Genomic DNA, 12134 nt, shown 5'->3' on the forward strand with positions numbered 1-12134 from the left:
ACCAGCTTCATCTATACATTGTGTTTAGTGATAATTAGCAAATGTTAGCATATTAACAGACTAAACTAAGACAGTGAACCTGCAAAACATCAGTATAATATGTTATTAATTAATTTAGCTTTATTTGTGATTTTGTACTTAAATTGTATGCACAGTAGGTCAAGTGTTCCGTTCTTTTGATAGGTTGTTTTGGCCTGTATTCATACCTTTTCTGTAATCTTTTCTACTGAAGGGTGAATAAGGTTTTGTTCCACTGGGAGTTTTGAGGAAAATAATAAACCTCCTCCTTTCTGGAGGTGAAATGGCCTGGTAACTCGAACTGTTTAAGTCCAGCCTAACAGGCAGCCGGTCTTTGTTTCTGACCTCCTCTAAGCTTAAAAGTAATACCCCTCCTCACAATCGGAAGTCTTTCAAAAGACGCTGCCGTTTTGTCAGGACCGTGTCCAAACAATGGAGCCCAACGCTTGCTTTTTTTTCTCTTCTTTTCTCACTTTTCCTACTTTTTCCTTTTCCATCCCTTGTTAGTTTGAGGCTTTTCCTGTTCACAGCTTCCTACCCCACCTGCCAACTTTCTGTCTGAGACATGAGTGTACATTTGGGTATGGATGGTAATGTAGGGACATGTCTTTACCAATCTATCAAGGTGTTGCTGGATTGTCCCTAAAAATGTTTTTACCAATCTCAAACAATCTAGCCACCTAAACTCCACGTAATGTTAACAGTAAGATCTCTGCAGAGTTGCCAGGTTTCTGTGTTTTCTGCAAAAAAAAAGTGCACTATTATGATATGGGATATAGGATATGGGGGATACTAGACCTGATGACTTGGCAACCCTCAACTTGAAGCTGCACACATTGTTAACTAGCAGCAACAGCAATCGATGAGGTGGAGAATCTGAAGCGGGTCGTATTTATAGTTTAAGCATTCCAAACGTTACAGAATTGAAAATGACTTCACTGGACAAAACTAAGATCATTTGATATTACAATTAATTTCAAGTATTAGGTGTTGTTAGTTAATTTGTGACTGTTGCTCAGACATGCTGTTTAATTAAACAACTTTATTACTGTTGGAGAAAATATCTCCCAAAAGCAAATTAAGACATCTGGTCCTTTTTAAGGAAGAACCAGAGCATCAGTAACAGTTGAGTTTAGTTAATATAAATGTTCTGTAATCAATCCAAACATTAAAGGGGACATAGTGTAGAAAGGGAGATTTCCATTTCTTTTTTGATTATAACGGATGTCTAGGTGCTATATAAATACTGTGAAAGTATCTCAGTTCATAGAGAAATGTACACCTCCCGTATTTAGAAACTGTGCCTTTAAAAAAGCTGTTTGGACCGTAAGGTTGTGATGTCACAACTAAATGCTCAGCGTTTCCTCTACCATTGCCTTGGAGGGGCAGTTCACCCATCCTGAAAGAAATAAAATCTGTTTATTTATGTTACTTACCTAATTTATGTGCACTCATTTCATTTCAGCTCAGTGTGAGAGTCTCTACTGTGTTTTGCTTTCATTTATAGTTGTGCTAGTTTTTGTTCTCTCCTCTGCTCTCTGTGTTTCATATCAGATGTTAGGAAACAAATTTGTCATTGCATTGCCTTCCAAAGGTTGGATAATATTATCCTCAGTGGAGGGTATTGCGATTTACCGGTGAGTTTTACCCAGAGCCCTAATTTTACTTACACTAGCTACAATAGGCTACAGCCACAGCTTGGCCAACTGATTTGTTTGTGAATGTCAGGCATCATGTTATTATGAAAATCCTGTCAGCAGCAGCCTGAGCAGCACAGAGACACAGTATATCAGTGAAAGATCTAGCCATAAGTTCAGGAATTGACTGAAAAATAATACAAAAAGAAGTTGAGATGATTTAAAGATAGGTTTGAGCATCACTGTGAGTCTGTCATGAGAGTCTTGAGTTGTGTCGCCCAAATCCACAAATTGAAAGAAGGACAGAATTTCAGATGATGTTTGAAAACCTTCCAGGGTTTCCGAGTTACAGAGCAGCATGTTACCTACAGGTTTCTATATATTTATTTTATGTAACATTTATTGTGACAATCTATGATATGTTATTTTTAAATATCAATTTTTGTCTCAGATTTATAGTTAAGTAGTCTATCAATAAAATAAAATGAAAAATCTGAAAAAAAAATTATAATACAAGTCCAGTTTCAGGCAAGTCAGCAAATGTATATTCAGTAAAGTAAAAATTTTGCAGAGTCAGGCTCTTTATGTGTGTATGTGTGTGCGCACATGTGCCATGAAAGAGAAAAGAATGATAGAGAGCAAGTACACATACACAGTTATTTTGGCCGTCAGACAAAAAATGTCCCTGCCTACCTATGTGCACACACACTCCTAACACCCACTTTTGGAACACACACTACTTTCAAAATAATTCATCTCATTGTCTGAGTCAAGCCAATCCCCCAACCCATGAAACAAAGAAGTCGGAGGCGGCAGCCGTCCCCAGTGGGCCAGGTGTTCCACAGGGCTCAATTCTGGGCTCTGTGTTTTTTTCACTTGCTCTTTCTCCTCATGTATCTGTATTTGTGTGTGTGTGTGTGTGTGTGTGTGTGTGTGTGTGTGTGTGTGTGTGTGTGTGTGTGTGTGTGTGTGTGTTTGTGTGTGTAATGGCCCTGAGCATGGTGCGTCTGTGTGCAGCTGCCCGCCGAGGGCCCTCCTTTGTATTGTATCCCCCTCCTCGCCATTGTCAACTCAGGCCTTCATGGCTCAAGCCGGCGGATGGGCTGGTGTGTATGTGTGTGTGTGTGCGTGCGTGTGTGTGTGTGTGTGTGTGTGTGTGTGTGTGTGTGGGTCTGTGTGTCTGTGAGGTTTTGGGTAGGGGGGTAGAGGGGGTGGAGTTATCCTTGCTTATCTTAGTGTCCCTTTTTAATGGGTGGAGAGGTGGGTGATTGGTGTCTGTACAGAAGAGGCTTTGCTGAAGACAGGAAAGTGAGACGTGTGTGTGTTGTGAGATTACTGTGTTCTTATTGGTCAGTAGGCAGACTCAGTGTGAGGAGGGGATGGTAGTTGCCTTACACTCCATCTGTTGTCAGTCACACAGCTGAACCTACAGCTTCAGGACACTGCACTCTGCTTCTCAACCAAAAAGGAAAACTTGAAGGCTGATCACTTGTGATTGCTGCTAAACTCAACCAGGAACTGGATTGGCAGCTTTACTTTCTACAATTCTCTAGTGGATACTGAGATTTGACTCTTTTTTTTTTTTTTGCTTTAAAAAGGAATTTCATCATATGTCCAGGCTTACTTTGTCAGCACCAACATTGGGAAATTCCCCCTAAAGTTTTTCTGACTGGAATAACTATAGGTAGCATTTCAGGAGAGAACTTGTAGGAGTTGTTGCCTTTTCTCTGTGTTGCCACCCTGTCGTTTCCTTTGGGGTTGTGTGGTAAGTGATTTTGTTTTCATTTCTTGATCTTTCACCTTGGTTTAGCCTAAATTTAGCACGTTAAAGAAAATTCAAATCACTGTTATCATGCTTTGTCATGGGTTGCAGTGTTTTGATCTTGATTGTAAAACTTTTCTTTTTATCATGATGTCTACCTGACCATATTCCCCCAAAAGGTACAATAATCAGTTTAACAGCAACAACAGCCTATATGTGCAGATGTGACCAAAATGTTCAGTTAGAGAAAAACTTCAAGTTCCAGTATTGTTGTGATGATTGTGTTATTTTGTCTTCAGCTCAAAACTGTTTCACATGTTGAAGGTTGCAAATGCCATATGTAACAGAACACTCAGATTGTTTACTTTATAGACAGACAATGCCTAATATTTCCAAAGGTGTGATTTTAAAAAATATATTGTTCACTTTGGAAGGTTTTATTGTAGCTATATGGTATAAAGTGTGTTCATGAGTGAAATTGAGAGAGATAGAAAGGTTTTTATGGTTTTCATTGAGGGCTTCTGGGGGGATTCCTTGGGGCTCTCCCACAACACAAAGAATAGAGAAATTTTACTTCAATTTAATTCAGCCAAACCCATCCTAATCAGAGAATACTGAGAGTGAAACCAAAGATGATCAATGATTCCACTCTCACCGCTTTAATCCCCCCCACGTATGATAGCCTGTGACATGCCTGAACCTGATGTAGGCGAGAGGGTTTAGTCAGCAACTGGGAGGCAGAAGCAGACATAACCAACTGAGAGCCTGCACAAGTCAGAGGTGAAAGTGAGTGTTACCCACAACTCTACCAAAAAAGGTCACATGACAGACAGTGGTGATATGTATCACCGAGGATGAATCTGGACACCACCAGTTGCAGGAGAGCAGGAGGTGGGGGGTGGATGAGGAGGATGCTTTCAGGGAGGTCCCCTGTGGCTTCAGCAGGCATCTGTTGCCCCCACTGCCCATATATACTCCCCACCCCCACCCCTTCCACACACCCTTTGTCCCCCTCCCAGCCGGTTGCCGGTGTGGCACACCGGCTCTCTGCCGGGCTCAGCCAGCAAATGGCAGCCATCCGGTGGCCCTGAGGGACTGGTCAGGGTCTGGCCTCAGGGGAGCTCCTCCCTCCATACATCCCCAAGGGGGCTAACCCTGGATCATGACACATACAGAGATACACATAGTGCCAATGAAGTGCAGGCAGGCAGGCTGGGTCACCGAGGTGGAGGCTGCAGCATCTGCTCACTATGGAGGCACTCATCCCCCTCTTCCTCCCAAAGTCACACACACCTACAGAAATGGCAGATGAGTTATTCTGACATATAATTGTGTTGTTATAGAATTTGTGATTTTCACTAAAAAGGTTCCCAGCTGAGTAACATTTCTGCATGTCTCAAAGAACTGAGAGAATATTTATTATTCTTCTACATTATATTGGTACAGGTATATGATTTTTGTTAAAACATTAAACACTAACAAACTTGCCTTGACCTGACTTACCATAGCTAAACACAACTCAAGCTCTGCCATTTGTATCTCATGTCTTGAAAATCATATTTTCCAACCTCACAAATCTGAATTCAAATTCCCGTGTCTCCTATATCTTTCTTTCTTCTTCATGTTTTCATTACTTGCCATTGCCACTTAATGGGTGGAAACTATCATCAGCTGTCTGTTAATTAACCAGCAGGTAGATCTGACACATTAATGGGTTACATTCCAGATGTCTATTCAGATAAAAAAAAAGTTGAATGTATGTCACTGAGGATCACTGCCAAAAAAAAAAAAAAAAAGAATTCCAAACATGTCATGTTCCAACGAAACTCATATACTATATTTATTTGTAAGAATTCATTGATATAGAAAATGTTTATAAGTCACTTACAATAGAAAATCCATAAGGAGCTTCAATATTGTTGTGGTTGTGCATATAACAGTATAAGCCAATAATTGCAGGCCTGATATGTCTATCTATGGCATTTTATATAGACATGTCAATCCGAAAGTCCATACATTGCATGTCACAGAATCTACCCAAACTTCTATTCATAAAAATGCCTAAAAAGTACTTTAACTCTTCCTGTATATTACCTCATACACAGTACTCTGAATGACAGCTCTTATTGATAGTCAACATTTTACCAGTCCAGGTCTAAACTGGAGAAACTGATTTGTTTTCTGTATTTGTATCTAGTTTATTCTGGGTAGACCATGTCATAATGATTAATCTAAACATCAATGTCAATATAGTACATTACACTGAAAGTTATCTATAATCTTTCACAGAGCATTCAGTAGTAGGACATGGTTATAAAACATTTCACAATGAATATTTTAGTACTTTGTAGTTTTTTTTCATTTATTATAGTTATTGTTCATTTTGCACTGTGGATTAGTATACAAGCATATAATCATAGAATTATTCACTAAGAAAAAAACTATGAGGAAAAAATATAAACTGAATTTCTTATTTCATTAATCAAACTCTTAGTGTTAATTGTTTAGAATTAGATGCAAATGTTATTTCTAATAAAATATTTGGCTTTGTGTATGAAAATTTGAATCTTCAGTGAGTGTAATTCTAAATTTAGAAAAATAATGGTTGCTTGAAATTTATAACACATCTGATCAATAACATAGGCCAGCATAATGTCATAGTACATCTTATAGAGTGGGTTTTACTGTAAAATAGTTAATGTTTTTCCAAAATAGATATACTTTCACTAACTGAAAGCTTGGCTCTGTCATTTAATACTTGCAGATGTTCAGAGCTGCTTTCTTTCCATATGTCATTTAGGGGGAAAAAAAGCTTTTTTACATGTGAATATCTTTTTTACCTTGTTTATATTGAATATTTTTCTAAAACTCAAACTCACAGCAGTAAAAGCCTTACAAACTGGGAAACACAGAGGTTACACACACACAGCACTTGACTGCCTCTGACTAGGTGATTTACACTCGCTGTGTCACTGTCATATTTCTGCTGACTCTTCAAAGATTCCGTCTGGCAACTTGTGACCGAGACTGCCGCATTACCAAACGTCATGTGCGTGCGTGCGTGTGTGTGTGTGTGTGTGTGTGTGTGCGTGTGTGTGTGTGTGTGTGTGTGTGTGAGTGATTGTGGGGGTGAATGGGTTTGAAAAGCTCCAGCCTCCGTCTGTGCATGCTGCTCAGGCCGAGAGAACAATACTCCCATCACAGGAGGACAGATTGGGTGGCAGCTGCATTGTTGAAGGACGGCAAGCCAGACACACTTCTTCCCCCCACCCCCTTGATACACACACACACACAAACACACTCTCGCTCTTTCCATTTGTGGGTCTTTTGTTGTTGGTGGACTAAATTATTCCAGCTCTCTTGTGGTATTCAGGGTGACAAACAGTGGCGCGGCAGCTTAGACGTCGGGGGTCGGGACATTAAGAGGCCCCTGCTTTCCGGTGCTTTAGCCCAAGATCCAAGAGACTCCTCAATTACAACTGTCGCTAAAATATAACCACACATATGCATGCATACAATGTCTGAAATTAACTATTTTGAATCATTTGGCAGAGGCTTGTAGATGAAAAAAAGTGTCTGCAGAGAATAATTTGTAAGCATTTAAATGAAATACATATTGAATTTTACTGGTTTTTAAAGCCATTTCATGCTCAGATAGCTACTATGTTACAGTAGTCTTCATTTAAAGCAAGAAAAGAGTAATACAGGTTTCCTCTAACAAATGAAAAGTTGAAGTCATAAGCAATAAAATGCACCATTGCTCATTTCAGTACACTCGGGAGTTTTGCTGCTATAGCCTTGTTCGGTCTGGTAAGATCAGTATCTTTCAGTATATTTCACTTCACTCACTTTAAAACTCTTCAGTAGGAGAAATGTGTGCTTCCTGCTTTTGTCCCATTCTTTTTGCTATCATTATTTGCCTAATGATGATGTCTTCAAAGGAACTGTATCAAGAGAATCTTGGAAAATCTTGAGAAAATGTGTGAAAATATGGTGCGCCTTGTGTTATGACCACAGTGGCAGCGGTTCAGCAAAAGTTATACAGCCTTGCTTTTTTCCTTTTTTCACACTTTTTTCACAATTTTGGTTTCTGTTTTCTGTCTCTCTGTCTTCATCTGTGTCCGCCGCCACAGATTAACATTAAATTCAAACTAATGTCAGGATGGTTTACTATCAGCAGCAAAACTGATTTTGAGATGCTTCCGCTTTGCCCATAGTAGCAGGATAGACAATCAGAAGTGTGTTTGTTTGATAGTGTCCTTATAATGCATTGATTAAAGAGAGAAGGTACAGTGGCCTGCAGGAAACAAGTTCACACAACAAAGCTAAGGCACTGAAATATAATTTTCTCACAAAAGCTTGGAGCAGAGCGATGCTTTGGAAGTACCCCTCGTGGGTATTTCCACAGATAAACAGCAAACACATTGTCAATGTTTGTGGTGTGAACTGCAACCTAAGCAGGTCAACAGTCGCTCTGTCCACATCATACCAGTAATCACAGGTGCTGTTTTGAATTATCTTACAACTGATCTTTGAGAGTCAATTCCTTTGTGCACAGCTCTGCATGAACAATGTGTTTCTGTGTAAAGCAAAAAGACAAGTAGAGGCAACTGGAAGAATGACCTTCCCCATTGTTCACATATTTGTTAATCTGCGGCACAATGAACAAAAGCCCTGATGTTGTACTGAGGGAACATTATTTGCATCAAACAAACAGGACTGAACTAGATCTAAGGATAAAGAACATTAAATCAAAGGAAGCCGTTGTATAGTTATTATGGTGTGTTTTAATGTATATGTGTCCTTGATACAGTAGAGATGTGGGAGCAAAGTAAAACATCCGGGGTCAGTAAGTAATTTCTCATCACAACAGATCCCTGGACTCCCACGAGGCCAGCAGGCCTCAGAGAAGAAAGAGACACTTTAAGGACCATTAGGGGTTCTTTGAAATTGTTATGATGAGGGAACTGAGAATCCTTCATGAAGGGCTCATAAACACTGTTGTCACACTAGAGGTTCATCAGTGAATGCTTTAGTGATATTTATTAGGTGCTTTTTATTTTGAGAATTTGAATTTGTAATGTTAAGCTCTGTACTTTGAAATTAAATGCAAACTGCATTGAGTTTTTAAGGGACCATACCAGCCTGTTACAGCAAGTCATGTATACTTTATATTGCTGTGGACCATCTTATAATAGTCAGATGGATGCATTTTCCTGCACTTGTAACACTCAGTGTCTACAGGTGGCACAAAATCAAAATTGCTGCAGTTCAGACACTCGCACACCTAGTCCATTTCTTGCGGTAAAATGGAGATTTAATTTATAATTAATACTTTATTTTCCTTTATGACAGCAGAAGACCAAATATAGCAGAAACTTTTTCTGACAATTTCCAGAAAAGAACATAATCTTATTTTTATTCAAATATAGTATTTTCTTGCCTGTAGAATGTACACGTGTGCGTGTCTACATCTGCTGGTGAAAGCCCACTGCTGTTCCTTTTATTGCCTATAGGTGGCACGAGATGGACCGAAACAGCAGCTAGTGCTGAAGCTCTGTAGATGTATGGTACTGGCTGATTCTGGTTTCAGGTGGTTTCAGGTGGTTTCAGGTTCTTTGCATCAGCAGCACTTTATGTCCTTGTCTTTTTATTAAAGGGGACCTATTATGCTTTTCCTTATTTTCAGTCATATATATAATGTTACAATGTCAGATGTTCATATTAAACATGGCCAAAGTGACAAATAATAAGGTAAACATATATAGAAGTAATCCTTGTGAGCAAAAAGCATCGGCTTCAGACTGCTCTGAACGCTTGGTTTCGTTTTTTTCTACTTTCAGCCCGAACCAACATCGGCTTGTGACAAATTTCTTTATATGGTCATCTGCACAGCACACCAGTTCACTGCTCCACTCTGCTAACGAGAGTCGAGCTGGCACGCTGTGAGTGTTTTTCCATTATACAGCACGGCAAAGTAAAATAAGTTGTTTACCTATTGGAGGTGTGCTGGTCGTCTGCAGTTCTTCATCAAACATCATCATCACTGTGGCTGTTTCTGCTGGTACTATTCCTCCCTGCATTATTTCTAACTGATCCACTGAACAAAGAGCTCCAAATATCTCCATACCTTGTTGTGCTGAACGCAGCTCTGCTAATTCGGTGAGGAATACGTTCCATTTCCTGTAAATTCTTCACAATAAAAGTCTTTGTTATTTAGTCATTTAAAAGCTTTTAATTTGAAGCAGTAAAGCAGGAAATGTTGGGTTTGCATCGGCAGTAACTTAACACAACTCTGATACGTGCTGCTCCTCAGCAGGCTTCCTGAAAACTGGTCAATCAGAACGGAGTGGGGCCTTAGACAGAGGCTGAACTGAGGGGCTGCATAAAGGGCCAGTATAAGATACATTTTTGAACTGTGAATCATGCAAAGCGACTCTAGTGGAGTCCAAAAATAAAAAAAATAGAGCTGGAAATGAACATAATAGGTCCCGTTTAAAGTTACATGGTCATTTTCTCCAATGTCAGCTTCTCACCCAGTGTGGCTGCTCCAGCCCCCCATGACTCTCCAAAAGATAAGCTGCTATATGTAATGGCTACATTATCACTGTATAGTAAGAGTTGTTTTACCTACATCTTTAAAACACAATTACAATTACAATAACTTGTTGTTTTCAAAGGGTAACTACAGCTAGAAACACTGCTTGGACCCTGCATTCCAGCACTTCTTCCACACAAAACTCACTCATCACCCAACCCTGCATTGAAGTATTACTCTTAGGGGCAGTAAATGTTGGAAGGTGTGATTCTTGGCAAGGCTTTCCAGTTATTATGTACAGGAAAGGCATGGCATTACTTGGATATGGTTGTTTGCTCAGGTGTCTGGTATTTTGCCTCTGGTCTAATTGATGTTTGATAACTGAGCTTATTGCTGCTAAAATGCAAATCAGTAGAAGTGGAGCAACAAGTAAGAGGAGTTACATTTTTCAACTTGCCCTTTTACAGTAGCTCTTAAAAGCCTGTTGTATTCTGTTAAACTTCATAAAGCATTCATTCCTGTTTAAGTTTAGTTTTTGCATCCTACTCTCCTCTGCTGCTACTTCCTATCCAACTGCCATTTCATATTGTCTGATACAAGATTAAAACATACATTTTCATTATAATATGAACCAAAGTTTGACATTCACTCTGCCTCTGCAAGGCTTAAGCTTTTTTGAGTACTCTGTCAAGCCATGGTGTGAAAATAAGGAGTCATCAATAACTCAGGAAGAGGCTGATACCTGCTCTTGCTCAGTACTCTTGCAACATGTCACATATGCAATATATGGTTGCAATTTAAATGCATTTACCTTATACTGTGTGCAATGTCTTGTCAGCTGAACTTAGTTAATTACAATAACCTTATATGTATGCAATGTCTTTTCCAGCATTTTTGTAGATCCTTCCATTGGTAAACAGTATTACATAAATAGTTTGTGGCACTGTTGTATTAGATATTCATAATTTTCACATAATTCAAAATGGTAATAGGGATCAAAATGAACAATAAATAGGTAGGCGGAAAGTGTTAACTAGTGTAAAACCCAGCATGACCATTAGTGCACAGCAATCTTATAATGCATACATATATACCTACGTATCCATAGCCTTTGACTGCTGTTGCTCCTGTATTTGCCATACTCCCAATTTAAACTTGGCATTTAATAATAAACTATTATCATGGGTTGCATTTAAAGGACCAGTGTGTAAGATTTAGTGCCATCTAATGGCGAAGTTGCAAATTGTAACCAACTGAATACCTCTCACCCTCCCCTACCAGTGTTTGGTTTGTCCATTCTGGGCTACTGTAGAAACATGGCAATGCAGCCAAGCGGCATCCTCCAGGGCTGAAAAATGAAGCCAATGCAGAAGTGCTAAAAACTGCAGTTCCTCAAATGAACACTTGAGGCTGACTTGAAAAGCAAGTCATTCCCCATAGTTCCCCATGTTAAAATGTGCAACATTACAGCAGAAATAAACATGTTTACAGCCTGGTACAAGAAATAGTTTTGGTCTCTATAGCCAATTTCCCCATTCATGACAACTGTATGGGGGGTGAATTTTTTTATAACTCACTTGTTTAAATTTTTATTAAGGCTTAAAGTTATGCATTATTAAGGGCGTGGCCGCTTGGAGTGACTGGTGGGTGCCGTGACAAGCACGTCGCTAACATGACAACACCATTGGTTAGGTAACATAACCTTGGCATATAGTATAGGCGTAAAGGTATAGGTGTAGCCATAGCCAACGCTATTTCAGTGTGTTTTCTGTTCATGAAAGTTTGGAGTCGGACGTTCAGTTTTTTCCGGTAAGTACATTTTGTTTTAATGGTTTTAAGCCTGCTTTTTGCTTACGAAAATTAGCATTAGTATTATCACAGTTAATCGTAGACTGTAAATGCAATGTGCTAACAAAGCTAGCAGCTAGTGTTAGGGATGGCTCCATCCTCTCGTCCAAATATGGTCACTTCTGGCTCCAAAAATCCAAGATGGCAGTGGTCAAAAGTGGGAAAGTGACACTCTGACGTCACTTTGATGGGGAAGTAGAGGTAACTTTGCAAACGGAGCTTTAATAGCGGGTTGAAGCCCTGGCTTTTAGACTTGAAGGCAGCATTTCAAGTTTTGGAACAGAAAATCACAAAAGGCATGTTATGTCTTCTTTAAGTCTTGACAAGAAAT

At 39.4% G+C, this 12134-nt stretch overlaps 1 protein-coding gene across 1 annotated transcript in view; it reads left to right on the top strand.

Annotated features, from left to right (window-relative positions):
- The window catches only part of LOC122992865 (probable ribonuclease ZC3H12C), a 37111-nt gene that overhangs the window by 14226 nt on the left and 10751 nt on the right, over nt 1–12134 (top strand). The gene's annotated exons all lie outside the window — the stretch shown is intronic.

The sequence above is a fragment of the Thunnus albacares genome, chromosome 11, assembly GCF_914725855.1.
Source record: "Thunnus albacares chromosome 11, fThuAlb1.1, whole genome shotgun sequence".
NCBI classification, from domain to species: domain Eukaryota; kingdom Metazoa; phylum Chordata; class Actinopteri; order Scombriformes; family Scombridae; genus Thunnus; species Thunnus albacares.